The following is a 15435-nucleotide window of genomic DNA, read 5'->3' as shown; positions in this document are numbered from 1 at the left end:
TGAGACTCTCTCCAAATCCAGCTAGCCCCAGGGCTTTCCACTTGCTATGTCTGTGGAGCTAGCCTTGAGGCTAGCTAGCTGTTAAACTCAGTCTTGGGGTCTTTTTCTTGGTTTTCTAGGATTGTCCTAGGAGGACCCCTATTATGTCTGAAGTCTTATTTATTTTGTTATGCTTTATGCTTGCCTATTTTGTTTGTATGGGAAATCTAAAGAGCTTGAATTTTCTGACTTAATGAGCCATCTTCCCAGAATCCATTTTTATAGTTATTTTTTAAAAAATAATTATAACTTTTAATTGACAGAATCCATGCCAGGGTAATTTTTTACAACATTATCCCTTGCACTCACTTCTATTCTGATTTTTCCCCTCCCTCCATGTTAAATATGTCACAGTATATCCTAGATACAGTATGTGTATGGGGAACCAAACAATTCTCTTGTTGCACAGGAATAATTGGATTCAGAAGGTAAAAATAACCCGGGAAGATAAAAATGCAAACAGTTTACATCCATTTCCCAGTGTTCTTTCTTTGGGTGTAGCTGCTTCTGTCCATCATTGATCAATTGAAACTGAGTTAGATCTCTTTGTCACAGAAATCCACTTCCATCAGAATACATCCTCATACAGTATTGTTGTTGAAGTATATAATGATCTCTTGGTTCTGCTCATTTCACTTAGCATCAGTTCATGCAAGCCTCTCTGTATTCATCCTGCTGGTCATTTCTTACAGAACAATAACATTCCATAACATTCATATACCACAATTTACCCAGCCATTCTCCAATTGATGGGCATCCATTCATTTTCCAGTTTCTAGCCACTACAAACAGGGCTGCCACAAACATTTTGGCACATACAGGTCCCTTTCCCTTCTTTAGTATCTGTTTGGGGTATAAGCCCAGTAGCAGCACTGCTGGATCAAAGGGTATGCACAGTTTGATAACTTTTTGGGCATAATTCCAGATTGTTCTCCAGAATGGTTGGATTCATTCACAACTCCACCAACAATGCATCAGTATCCCAGTTTTCCTGCATCCCTTCCAACATTCATCATTATTTTTTCTTGTCAACTTTATTCTTATAGTTATTATTTTGATCCTCATTTTATAGAGGAGAAAACTGACATTAGTAGAAGTTAAATGACTTTAACACATACAGGTATCTGAATCTATATTTTAATTTTGGTCTTCCTCATTTAACTGCCAACTACCTTTCTGTCTTCTAACTAACTTCTTATAACCAATAGATTGTGTCAAAGGTGATATTTATTTTAATGTAATTTCTTTTTTTAGATCATGCTTTTTGTTCTCATAATTACTAAGAATGTATGACCAGAAAAATATTTGGTAGCTATTAATATTAGCATTTTAAGTGTTAACTTTTGCTCTTATGTACTAAAAGAAAGTGTTTTAAATGTCAAAAAATGATCTTTAGACTTTTTTTTTTTTAGCCTATCAAATCCCTTTAGTGTAAGGTGCAAATTTCCAATTTAAAACAATATATATTAAATTAAAAAACAAAAATAGTTTTACATTTAGTGCATTGTCAGTTGCAAAAATAAACATAAAAATAAGCAAAAGCTATTAAACATTCAAGTTCTTACTTGAAGGACAATTTGTAAAGAATACAGATGAATTGTTTTAGCAGATGAAAACATGATGGAGCTCTCAAAGCAGGGCTTTATTTTACTGAGAACTTATGGTCAAGGAGACATTTTGCTTGTTGTGCCACTCTAGAATTTGGTAAATCAGAAAGATCTTCCAAGGTGTATGGTTTCCTTTTTCTTTTTGTTTTCTCATTTGGGGATATTCATGAACAGGGCTATTGGACAAGGTCCAGGTGTTTGAAAGCTGCTAGAATTTCCCTTGTGGTGCCCTCTTCCTTCAAGGGGTTTATAATGGTTTATACACGTTTAAAAGGAGTTTGTATCCTGACAGCACCTCCTGTGAGATTCTAGGTGACTTGAAGTGAAATAAGAATAAATCTTCAGCTTTTGCTCCAGCAGATTATTAGTGTCAAAGGTGGCATTTATTTTAATGTAATTTTTTTAAGACCATGTTTTCTGGTCTCATGATTATTAAGAACATGTGACCAGGAAAATATTTGGTAGCTATCGATGGTAGTATTTTAAAAATGTAAACTTTTGCTCTTGTGTACTAAAAGAAAGTATTTTAACAGTCAAAATGTTCTTGTGGAATTTTTTAATCTATCAAGTCACTTTTCCACATTAATAATAGGATAAAGATATCAGGCTTCAAAATGACAATATTTAATGTGTTTTCCACATTCTCCTTAAACCTGGAGAAGACTTCCTCTCTTGTTTTCATGGGAATTTTATGAATTCCAATATGTATATTTTTCCAGCTGTAGCATTTTATTTTCAATGGAAATTCCTTTCCTATATAAAAGTTACTCATTCTAAATCTTAGTCAATGAAATAGATTTTAGGCACCTAAATTAAATTTTCTTATACACATAGTTTCTTTCATACTATTTTCACCTACTGACATTGGAACCTCTGGACTAGTGTTATATTCATCTTTATTCCTTAATATTTCTCCCTTATGGTCTTATTTAGTCCTCTCTATCATTAATGGTAAACAGTTTTGTTTTTATATGATACCACTAGAGTGAATTTTCTCTTGATTGATGACATTCTACATCCTTTTTGTCTTGTTTTGGTCTTCAGCATTCTGTCCATTCGGTGGCCAAATTTTTGGTAGCAAGACTTTCTAAAAAAGTGAGGTTGATCCTCATATGAATATTATTATAAAATCTTTTTCTAGATCTATACTCAAAGCCATGGCTTCCAAAGCTTCTCTCCACTGATGTAGTTTTGGAGAATCCAAGAACAACTTTATATTTATATCTTGCCTTGCAGTGGTTTGGATTTAAGTGAGACAGAACCACACAAAGTCATCAATCTCATTCTCTCTTTAGTCAAGTCCAGTGGCACAACAAAGTCAGGATGACTGATGATGACCTGGGATGCAGTGAATAATTGTGGCATCTTTTGTCTGATCAAGTTCGAAGCATTCTACAGCATCTGCTTGAGCTGCCCCAATTCCAAATGGAACAAATTATTCTAATCTGCCCATTTCACCAGGGCAGGTCTTCATGTACTTAGAGTAGATATCCCCCTAACTCACTGAGGGGTTTAAGGTCTGTTGATTAGCCTCAACTTGCTTTAACCCATATGTTGAGATGGTTTACGAGGGTATGACCACTATGGATGTTACAATTTATTGGAGCCACAGGTGGAGTTGCATGAAGAGGGACAACAAAGATGGATAAGGACACTATATAAAATTAACTGAAGAAAGGTTGTTGAGCCTGGGGAAGAGAGGATTTAGGGGAAACATGATTGCCTTTTTCAAGTATTTAAAGGGATGTCTTGTAGATGAATAGATCAAGAGAGCAGGAATGCTTCATTCTTCATTTTGAGGATATCTTTGTATTTCTACATTTAGGAAGCATGAAATAATATTTGTAGAAGTGAAATAAATTTGTTTTGACCCCCAGTAGGCAGAACTAGGAACTTACAAAGAGGCAAGTTTTAGAACAGTATTAAGAAAAAATTAAAACAAACAACAACTTAATTTAAAATTGTTTTAAATATTATTGTCAACTTTGCAACCTTCAACAGCCCTCCAAATATACAAACAAAACCAGATTTATAAGCTCTAGTTACAATTTTGGTATGATATAGTACTCATATAATTAAATCATTGAAATCAGCCTATTTCATGCACTTTGAAGCTTTGCCTTCTGGATTGGTCAATGCCATCTGCAGGGAAGTGTTTCCAGGATGTGGGGTAATAGTATTTCTTAATTATTTTGGGGATCTTTCCTTCCTAGGCAAGGTAGATAGTACACTGGCCTTGGAGTCAGGAAATACTGATTTCAAATCTGGCCTCATATATTTTCTAGTTTGTGACCCTGAGCAAATCACTTAATCTCTTTCTGTATAGTATAGATAGTATTCTCAACTGTAAACTATAGATAGTAATAATACTTACCTCCCAGGGTGCTGTGAGGATCAAATGAAATAAAATTTTAAAAGTATTCAGCTTAATAAATTTTTCCCTCCCTCTCATCATTCTTATGGTTCTTATGAAGTAACTTGACTTACTCTGTTGTCCTTCACATACACTTGATTATTATGACCATTTTAGATATACAATAATGTCTTACTTATTCCTTTAGCTATTATGAGTGATTGAGAGTTGATTCAACGGTATTACCAAAGTCCAAATTCATAGGTTTCAATAAGTGGTTCACAACTATTCTAGTTGTCTCAGGGAATGCAAAATTCTCTCTATATGTTCCTAATGAACATTCCACTACTTCCTTGTTGCTCTACTCCCTTATCATGCCATGGATGATTGTTTTTGATCTTGTTGTTATTATTATTTCATTATTATCTGCCTTTTTTGATGGGGTTCAGATAGCAATATCTCGAAGATAAGTCAGTAACCTACTATTCACTTACACTTAAACTTCTATAGACTATTGCATAGGTAGATAAAATGATTGTTCTTTGGAATTGATTAGGAATATTAGTATTTCAGTTAATCTATTTGGCCACTAATGGAAAGGATCCCCAATATAATTCCAGTAGCAGGACAACACTGTAGGGAAGACATAGGCTTCAACTGTTCCTAAGTTGTTTTAATTTCTTCTACTAGGCTTTTATGTTTTCTTTTTAATCTCTTTATCTTTGGAGATTATAAATATTTTATCTATTTTTAAACTCACATGGCTCTCATGAAACAAGGATTCTAGTTGTCATCAAAATTATTCAATATTGTCTTATTCAATAAAGTCTTAACAATAACAATAAGAGGAAAAAAGAAATAGGAGAAATAGAATAGGAAACAAGGTAATAAAACTATTTCAGACAGCATGATAATGTACTTGGAATATATCAAAGACTCAACTAGAAAGTTAGTTGAAACAATAATTTTTGCAAAGGAGCAGGATATAAAGTAAATCTACTCAAATCATCAGTATTCCTATATATATATATACTATATTATATATGTTATTATATTCATATATATACATAGAAATACTGATAGATATACACACACACACATATAATAAATAAACCCATGCAAAAAGTAAGAGATACCCCATTTAAAATAATTGGACAGTATAAAATAACTGAGAGTATACCTGCCAAAACAAACCCAGAATTATATGAACAAAATTGTACTGAAAAAAAAAAAAAACCTTTTTATTCAAATTAAATTAGATTTAAATAATAAGAAAAAACAATAATTGTTCAAGGGTAGAGTCAATATAATTAAAAATGAAATTTAATCTTAACTAATGTACATATTCAGCACCATTTCAATTAAATTACCAAAAACTATTTTATTGAGTTAGAAAAAAACAACACTAATTTGGAAGAAAGGTCAAGAATATAAAAGGAATTATTTTTTTTTAAAAGGAGATTTAGTAGTACTGGATCTTAAATTATATTATACTGCATTAATTATCTAAATTTTAGTGAAACAGATTAGACATACAATTTGTAGCTTCAAAATGACCATAATAATCTTCTGTTTGACAAAGTGTAAAGATTTAAGTTTTTGAGATAAGAATTCATTATTTGGTTAAAAAAAAAAACAAATTGTTGGGAATACTGGAAAGCAATCTGGAAGAAATTGGGTATAGTCCAATAGTTTTTTGACCATTTACCAAGATAAAGTCAACATGGATATATGCCTTAGATAGAAAAAGAGACATTACAAGAAAATGTGAAGAAAATGGAGCATGTTAGTTATCAGACTTAGGGGTAGGTGAATAATTTATGAATAAACAAGAGATAAGAGCAGTATGAGATAAAAAATGGATAATTTTATTTACATAAAACTAAAAAGTTTTGTATAAATATAGCCAAGATTAGAAGGAAAGTAGAAAATTGGAGGAGAAAATTATAGTTTTTTAGATAAAGTTCTTATATCTCAAACATATAAAAAACTTTGTCAAGTTTATAAGAAATGAATCTTTTCCTAATAGGCAATGGTCAAAGGATATGAAGAGAACATTTTTTGATGAAATCAAAACAATTTATGACCATGTAAAAATGCTCTAAATTATTATTGTCTAGGAAAATGCAAATTAAAACAACTTTGAGATATCATTTTATGTTTATTAGATTGACTAAAATGATTGTGTTTTTCTTGGTATATGATTGAGCCTGAAATTTTACAACATCTAATGATCTGATGTAGAATTTCCATCATATTATTATAGAACCATCCCACTTTCTAGCCATATTCAGACCACACCTCTTGTAACCTAGCCCTTTTTACCTTCTAATAAAACATTTCCTACAACATGACATGGTATAAGATGGAGATTATATCCCTGAAGGGTTAGAGAAAATGTTTATATATCTGTTCTTGTAGTAAATATTTGAGTAAATATTTCTTTGAAAAACTAATATTAGGGCAGCTAGGTAGTGAAGTAGATACAACACTAGCCCTGGATTCAGAAGGACCTGAGTTCAAACCCAGTCTTTGACACTTGACACTTACTAGCTATATGACTCTGGGCAAATCAGCCTTTACTGACACATGTTGCTTGTGGATTGGGAATAAAATAAATTGGAGGCAAGAGGGAAAAGGAGAGAAGTCAGAAAATGCAACTGCCTCTCAGTCTCCTTGTATCCTTATCATCCTCTCACATGAAAAGATCCATTCTGCTGGTGTGAGTTGGATCCTGAGCAGCTACAGGCAGGTGGCTCCCATAACATCCAGCAGCCATTAGCAGGTTTCTCCCATAATAAATTGCTAAATGGAACCAAGCTGTTTGGACCCCAAAACTGGGGGAATACAATCAAGGAAAGCTTAAGCCAATAGCAGATAATAAGAAACCTTCTCCGAAGACCTTTTGGAAAACTCTTAAGGTAGGTAAAAAATATAACACCTTTGGCCTTCTAATAGTTGGGGACCAGAGAATACTGTAGTACACTGGCATTTCACTGATGTTAATTTTCTCTAAATCTATTCTTCCTATTAAGCTTTAACTTCAGGATACTAATATGTCTGAACATATACAGTCTTAACTTTCTCCTTAATAATCATATTCTCCATATATCTTACCTAGAAAAGAATTTGGCTTTTGATTGATGTACTGTCTTCATAGATTGATTAAATTTGACCTCCACTTTTAAGTTTAAAGACTTTAGTCTCAATTCTTTCTTGGTATGCATTCAGAATCTTATGCTTTTTGGGTTCAAATTGTAGTCTGATGTTTTTGGAGATAGTTACCATTATTTAAAATAGTTATGTCATTTTTTTCAATTGAGTAATATCATGTTATTATTTTAAATCAAGTCAATAAATAATGCAGTGTTTGGGTATAACTTTATTTGATTTGAAGGTCATATTCACTTATATTTAGGAGTTATATTAAGTTTTATGACTAGATAGAACTACAGTGGATTTAAATTGTAATCCTGAAATATGCTGTATTTTATATAACCATTCTTGACATTGTTTCATAGATGGAATCAGAATAATTTTCCAGATGAGCATCAAATACTCCAGTGTTCTCACTATGCTTGGATCATGTTTTCTTAGTTTTCACTAAGTCAAAAGTGCAGAAATGAGTTAGAGACTTTGTGGTGATCATTAAGTATATTATATGTATTACATTGTTTTGGGGTGATATGTTCAATAATCACCAAATTCCTAGTGAGTTTTTCTTTTTTATTTCTGAGACTTTTTGATGTATGATTTTTCTCTTTAATCAATATATGATTATCTTGTAAGAGTTTATTAATGTCTTTGAGCTATAAAAGATAAAAATTCTTTATGTGTCATACACAAATGTATACTTACACTTGATTTTTAAGACTCATGGTATTCTTATGGTATTCTTATGTATTAGTATAAATATGAAATGCCTTCTAGTAATAAAAATGTGACTGAGTTTATGTCAAAAAGGGATCTGGTCAAGTTCTTTGGTAGATGTTTGGTAGTATCTGGAAATACTATTTTCCAATTTTGCAAAGAGGGTATAGTTTCAGTCATCTTCATTGATTTAATTATTATAGCTATTATATTGATTTTACACAAACTTTTTGTTTTGTATTTGATTCAACTTATTTTTTGTCTTATTGTTTTTTCAACTATATAGATAATCAGAAATTTTTCTCTACTTTCTTCTTTGAGATCATTCTCTGTTTTAATTATTTTTGCTACTCAAGGCTATATAGTCTGATTCTGCTTAATGTTAAATAATTGTTAATTTTGTTCTTTGCATGACTTTAATTATTTGTATTTTCTTTACCTTTTGACTTTTATTTTCAATCATTGATTTAGAGTATCAAGAGTTTGTTATAGTTTTCTTAATCAGATTTCATACTGAATATTTATTTTTGTTACTTTAATTGAATGAAATGATATTCAGGTTTTTTTTTTTTTTTTTTTTTTTTTTTTTTTTTTTTTTTTACTGAGTACTGGCTAGATAATGATGTCATCCATTATTTTTCTACTTTCCAAAGTTTCTTCTACCATGATGGTACTTCATGCCCTGCTTTTATTGTCCTTACTGTGGTAATGGCTGCAGAATATACTGTTCTGCCCTAATGCTAAAATATTTTTTTATTCTCTGCCAGATATTATGGGAGAATGTCATGATGTTTATAACAGATGCTACTTTTTATGGATTACTGTGTTTAATAGATGTTTTATTAGTTGTAGTTTTGCCATCAAATGAAATGCATTTTTAAAAAATTCAAAGTATGCCTCTCTCCTCTTGAGAACGTTCGAAACATTAACATTTTAGCCATCCACTAAAAAAAGCACCTACTAACTTGGAGTTTGAGGCAAGAGTATTTCTTTTCTGATAGTAATCTATGAATTATCTTGATTTTTTAATTATTAATTTTTTTATAGTCAGAAGTTCTTCTTGTCTTTAAGTTTATCTATTATTTTGGTTGATGTATGATCTTTAATTTGCCTCTTCAAGATCAGTGTGTTTAGCTTATATAAAATTCATGTATTCTTTCATTGTTATTGCTTGTTTTCTTTTCTGCCATTCTTCTACTACCACCACTTCAGTATTTTTGTATTACAAATTTCTCAACTCCCCTTTCATTTTTTTATAGAATTAATTTCCATTATTAAGTAACTTTTTCTAATTTTCTAATTGTTTTGGAAATTTTGAAAGTTCCATTTTTTTTCTTATATTCAGTGATAATTTAGTTAAGAATTGTTTTCTCTTTTGAATCATTCTGAAATTTCTAATTGTTCCATGCTTTTTAAAGAGTCCAAGGTCTTTCATTAGTTATTATTGATTTGGTCTCTTAAAAGTTATATTTGTTAAGAGATTTTTCTATTTGTGTTTGTTGGTAGTTTATTTGTTGTTTTTGTTTTTGTACTTTTGACTTATTTACTAATATTCTCAGATTTTATTGAAACTTTTTCTCTTCATATTTTTAATGCTTTATCTTTTTTATATATTTCTCTTTCAATCAATTTCTGACCCTTATGCTTTGTTATTCAACAAGTAAAGATCAGTCTCAGAAATTCTTACTCTCCTTTCAGTGGGGATTCAGTGCTTGCTACCACACCTCTGGATAACCTCTGGGAGGGTAGAACTCACCCCAGCTGGACTTAAACCCTTTAAACATGTGCTTAAAAAGTTGTTTACAAGCCACTTTCCCAATTCTTCCATCATTCTCCTTTCCTTTGAATGACTAAATAGTTTGAAACTTCTATTTCAGTTGGTGTATGGATAGGCAATGATACTGCAAACTCTAGATCAGTCTCTACTCTGGAGCTAGCTAGGTTCTTATTAAAAAGCAACATAAGGAGGCAGCTAGGTCAGGGGGTCCCTGAAGTCAGGAGGACCTGAGTTCAAATCTGACCTCATAGACTTCCTTGCTGTGTAACCCTGGACAAGTCACTTAACCCCAATTTGCTTCAGCAAATAAAATAAAATAAAATAAAAAATAAAGCAACATATGCTTAGTGTATTCAATTCCTATCTCACTCTTTTCTTTCAGTTTACATTGCTTGGTAGAATCAGGTCCAGTTGGATTTTGTGGGCTAGCAGAAGTGTTTAGAGAGACTAACTGTTGCCACATGGTTCTCTACCACAGGTTCGGGCTCTCCACAAGCCAACAAGCCTGGTTGTACCTCTCCCAGGGACAAATGAAGTCTCACAGGATGTTACTGTTTTAGTGTCATGAGCATTAAGGTTGTTCATTAATTCATAAAGGATTTTATCTCATTTGGAATTCTGTCTTCTTCCATGAATTTAGCTGTAATTATTTATATCTAGTTGGTATGGTGGATAGAGTTTAAAATCAGGAAGTTTCATTTTCATGACTTCAAATTTAACCTAAGCCATTTACTAGCTATGTTACCGTGGGCATGTCACTTAACTCTGCTTCAGTTTCCTTGTCTACAAATTGAGCTGAAGAAGGCAATTTGCTCCAGTATTTTTGCCAAAAAAACTTCAAATGGTGTCACAAAGAGACTGAAATGATTAAACAACAACAACATACTTAGAGAAGAGAACCAGAAGAAAAGAGTAGAAACTAAAAATTCAGGCTTGGTGTTAGGAAAAAGTTCCTACCAATTACAGTTACCTAAAAGTAGGATGGCCTGCCCCAAGTGGTGGTGAGTTTTGCTTTCTGAAAGGTCACTAAACAAAGCTGCATGACTACTTGTTGAATATGTTATAGTGGAATAGGGACTACATGATCCCTGAGATCCCTTCCAACTCATAAATTCTGTTAATTTACTGATAATTTGATATCATCCAAATCAAATATCATAAAGAGAAGAAATTCAGGGTTCACTTCAGAGTTCGGGGACTACAGCTGAATAGAGTTGTGTAATAGAAGAGATTTCATTATTCAGTCTTTTAGTATCATTTTTGTCCATTCCCATGAGTTAAGGCAGATTGACCAAGACATTTTACCTTCTCATTATTTTATTGTTTTTAATGTGTAATTTTTTTGTGTGATGAAAATTAAGCCAGAAATGTTAAAGGTTCACTAGAAATGGTGTGTAATTGACTCAGCAACCATGAGAAGCACATTCATTCAGGATTACAGAACTGTGGAGAAAAACGCCAAATAAGCCTGCCCTTCCAATCTAGCCTCAATTAAAGAGCAGTATAAAATGTTTCACCTGTAACTACACAGAATAATCATTTGTTATATCATTTCTGAGGAAATCTAATTGGTAAAAGTTACTTTACAAAATGAGCATTCTCTCAATTTAAGCTTCAACTCACTATCTTGATACTGTTCTTGAAAATGTTCTTGCATATTTTCTGCTTCATATATTATCATTGAGGATGAACAGTTTACAATGAATGGTTGTTGGTGATTAAGCATATTCACTAAGTAAATTCAGTTTACCATAGTCTGTTGCAGCTGCTTTTGTGGACTTAAGATGTTTCTATAGAAGCAAAATTGCCAATGAATGATGATGCAATAAGCCTTTATTCAGTGCATTATAAAGAAAGTCATAAAACCTAACATGATACATGCGGACATTGAGTTTGTGGTAGCCATTTCTAAATAAGATCTCTAAAACATTTTCTTGAAGGAAGGGCTTAAACTTCGAGTTACTTTTGCCTGAAATGTCAGAGTATTGATGATTCTTCTTCCTGTGAAAGACAATGGTTTTCACCTTGACTTTTCTGTCCTTTATATTTACTATGTTGGCAGATAGTACTATAGTGATAATCTCATATTACTTGTATCAGACTATTATGCTAATCACATATATTCTTATAAAAATTAATGTCGCATCATGTATTGTAATGGTAGACTGAATCTGGTTATAATAACCATCTCTTATCCCATTAAATTTCTCTCAGCCAGCTATAGTTGTTGAATTTAATATGACCTCTGTTAGTCTGGATTTACAGGGGTCCTCAAACTTTTTAAATAGGGGGCCAGTTCACTGTCCCTCAGACTGTTGGAGCACTGGACTATAGTAAAAACAAAAACTTTGTTGTGTGGGCCTTTAAATAAAGAAAACTCATAGCCCTGAGTGAGGGGGATAATCATCCTCAGCTGCCACATCTGGCCCACGGCCATAGTTTGAGGACCCCTGAATTTATAAAAGGATTAATCTCAAGGCTCAAGGTGGATATTTACTTCTCGAATTCACTAGTGTTACAAATTCAGTTTTTTGGGGGACTATCATTACTAACTAATGCAAGTTTGAACTGAATTAGGAGTTTTCCTTGCATGACCATCATATTGGTTCTTCCAGAAACATCTCCATTTGTGCCTAAGTCTATGTGCTTCCTCTCGGGTTATATTCTGGACCTTCTTTATCAGGCTCCAACTCTTCTCTCATTGAATTCACACATTGGAAGCATTCTCTTAGACTGTCCCCTCTCTCTGATAGGATGGTTCCTTTGAAAACCTTTATTTAAGTAAGGCCCTCAGGCCAGCCATGCATGTCTCAACCCTCCTATTTTCACTCAGGACTCTCTCTGCCTTGCCTCTGTATAAGTTTCCTTTTCTTCTTCTCAAGTTCTCCTTTTTCAGTTTTCTTTAATATGTTATCTTCTTTCAATAGAATGTAAGTTCCTTGAGTATAGTGACTTTCCTTTCTGATATTTATATTTCCTGAACTTGGCATAATGCTTATCATACATTAAGTGCTTAATAAATACTTGATTTTTTATGGTATATATATTTCACAGAGAAGATATTTGTCACTTGAAAACTGCCTTTATAGAGGATTTTTGTAATTTAAACCCCATTTTTCATCTAATGTTCTTTTAAAGTGAAGATATATCCCTGAGTCACTTGGTAGGATGAAATCATGCTTATGATACCATGTAACTTTCAAAATCATGTGTTTTTAAGATAAAAATATATGAATATATTTGTCACAAAACTCACTAAAAGAGGCAGTTTTGTCCAGTGAATAGGCAGCAAGACTGGTTGGATTTACATTCTGCCACTTACACATACCAGCTGTCTGTCTGATTCAATCCCTCCAACTCTCAGTGCCCTAGGCAACTTTCTTAAAAAATTAAACTGCAAGAAGATGCTAATCTGTATTGTTTGAGGTTTCTTTTTTTGGCAAGGTGATTGGGATTAATCGACATGTCCAGGGTCACACAATTAGGAAATATTAAGGGTCTGAGGCCAAATTTAAACTTAAGTCTTCCTGACTTCAGGACTTGTATTCTCTTTACTACACCACCTAACTGCCCTTACTTCGCATTCTTTTTTTTTTTTTTTCCCTTGAGGCAGTTGAGGTTAAGTGACTTGTCCAGAATCACACAGCTAGGAAGTCTAAAGTGTTTGAGGCCACATTTGAACTCAGGTCCTCCTGACTTCAGGGCTGGTGCTATAAACACTGCATCATCTATCTTCTGTTCTCTACTTTGCATTCTTTGAGAGAGTTCCTTACACCAAATAAATCACAGGCCCAGTCCAAAAGTTAATGTTAAAATATATTCATCATTCAACAGGCATTTATTAAGTATCTACCATGTCCCAGATATTGTCCTAGGGGATAACTAATAAGCATAATATTAAATTATGAGAATAGTTGTAATGTCTGGGCTAGCTTTCTGGAGGGCCTTGGGACCAGCCTTGGTCTCAGCAGAATAGATACCTCAAGAATGGTCAGGAATAGAATTTAAAGTCTTTATTATCTCCTTCACAGACTGTATCTATCATAGTCTGACTCGGTCTCAACCAGTCTCAGTCAGTCCACCAGTCAAAAGTCTGCACACTCAGTCTCTGCTCTTATTTAGGTCTGACTCTGACCTTTTAAAAACTCTATTACAATTAAATCAATTTATCATACTGTGTATAAGCCAATCATTATATCACTAGGGAACCAATTATCTCATTAATTCTAGTGAATTAATATCTTATTGCAGGATTATATCAATCATACTGAGCCTTAAATATACCTTTTCATAGTTCCTGCCCTCTACAAATAATAATGCAAAGTGCCTAGTTATTTGTTGTTTGCCCCAATAGAGATGTAAAGGAAACAACAGCTTATTTTATGAAATAGTAATTGGTATTTATGTAGAGTTTATGATATATAGTTTTTGCAAATTGCTTACTTTACCTGAATGATTTTCATAAAGATCTTGTAAGAGGTGCTGAAGAAATGTTCATCTCCATTTTACAGATTAAGAAATGGAGGCAGTGAAATATTATGTGACTCTTCTAGGGCCATGTGACTCAAAATGTCTGAGGAAGTTTAAAAAGTCTTCTTAACTTTGTATGCAGAGTTATTTCCCCTTTGCTGCGCTCAGATGTCTTTTAGTTTCTATGAACTCCTCCATTCAACATTTGACAGCAGAATAACCTGTATCACATTTTAGGAAGACTGTCTTAATAGTTGTGTAGAGGAGGTCTTAGAGTGGGCAGAGATATTTAAAAAATCCATAAAAAGTCCATTGCAGTATTCCAGGTGTGAGATTATGAGCATAATGTTCCTAAAATGCATATCTGACCATTTTATTACCCTATTCAATAAACTCCAGAGATTCCTTAATACCTCCAGGACCATACATAAAATCTTAAAGACCTTCAAAATTTGTCCCCTTTCTACCTTCTCATTCTTTTGATACTTTACTTTATATATTTTATGACACTGGTCTTCTTGCTGTTCCTTGCACAAGAGGTTCAAATTCCTAACTCTATTCATTTTTACTGCTTCTCCCTTATGTCTAGAATACTTTCCTTCCTCAATGCTACATCCTGGTTTCCCCAAATTCCTTGAAGGCTCAACTATAATCCCACCTTCTACTTTCCCCCTGTGCTTTTCCTCTACAAATATCTCCAGATAGTTGCTTAATAAATACTTATTAAGTATTTAATATATGAATATTATTCACATAAATGACTTAGTAAGGTCTAGACATACTGATGTCCTCGTGTGCACTTTTTGTGACTTTCTCTCCCCTAAGCCTTTTTGTATGTCTAAACTGGGGTTTGAGACTGAATAAGACTCTTCTAACTGGTAGAGATGATTATTATCCCAAGCTGTATGCTTGTGTGAGGAACAGAATTGTCCAGAGTTTGTGAGAAGAGAGACCTTCTTCTTGTTTCCAGCTTTGAAAGAGAACACATGTAATTTCAAACTTTTTTTCAGGGAGAGATCCACCAAAAGAGAAAAAATATTTTGGGAAGCAATATAATTACCAAGCTTTCAGTGCCTCAATAGATACCTGATTTCCAGAATTCCTCTTTAGAGACTTCTGGGAATTTTCTCTTGGGTGAGACCAGTGACATTCTTGGTTGATCTGAAAATCTTATTTCCTTCATTCTGTGTATTTTCTGGCATATCTGTTTTAAATAACTTCTCTGGATTCTATTTGTCATCTGTTTGGTTTATTTACTAATTCACTAATGATGATGGTTTTTTATGTAAATAACATTTTGTGAGAAAGTAATCAAGTCT

This window comes from Antechinus flavipes, chromosome 4, assembly GCF_016432865.1.
Source record: "Antechinus flavipes isolate AdamAnt ecotype Samford, QLD, Australia chromosome 4, AdamAnt_v2, whole genome shotgun sequence".
Classification (NCBI taxonomy): Eukaryota; Metazoa; Chordata; class Mammalia; order Dasyuromorphia; family Dasyuridae; genus Antechinus; species Antechinus flavipes.
This window is presented reverse-complemented; position numbering follows the sequence as displayed.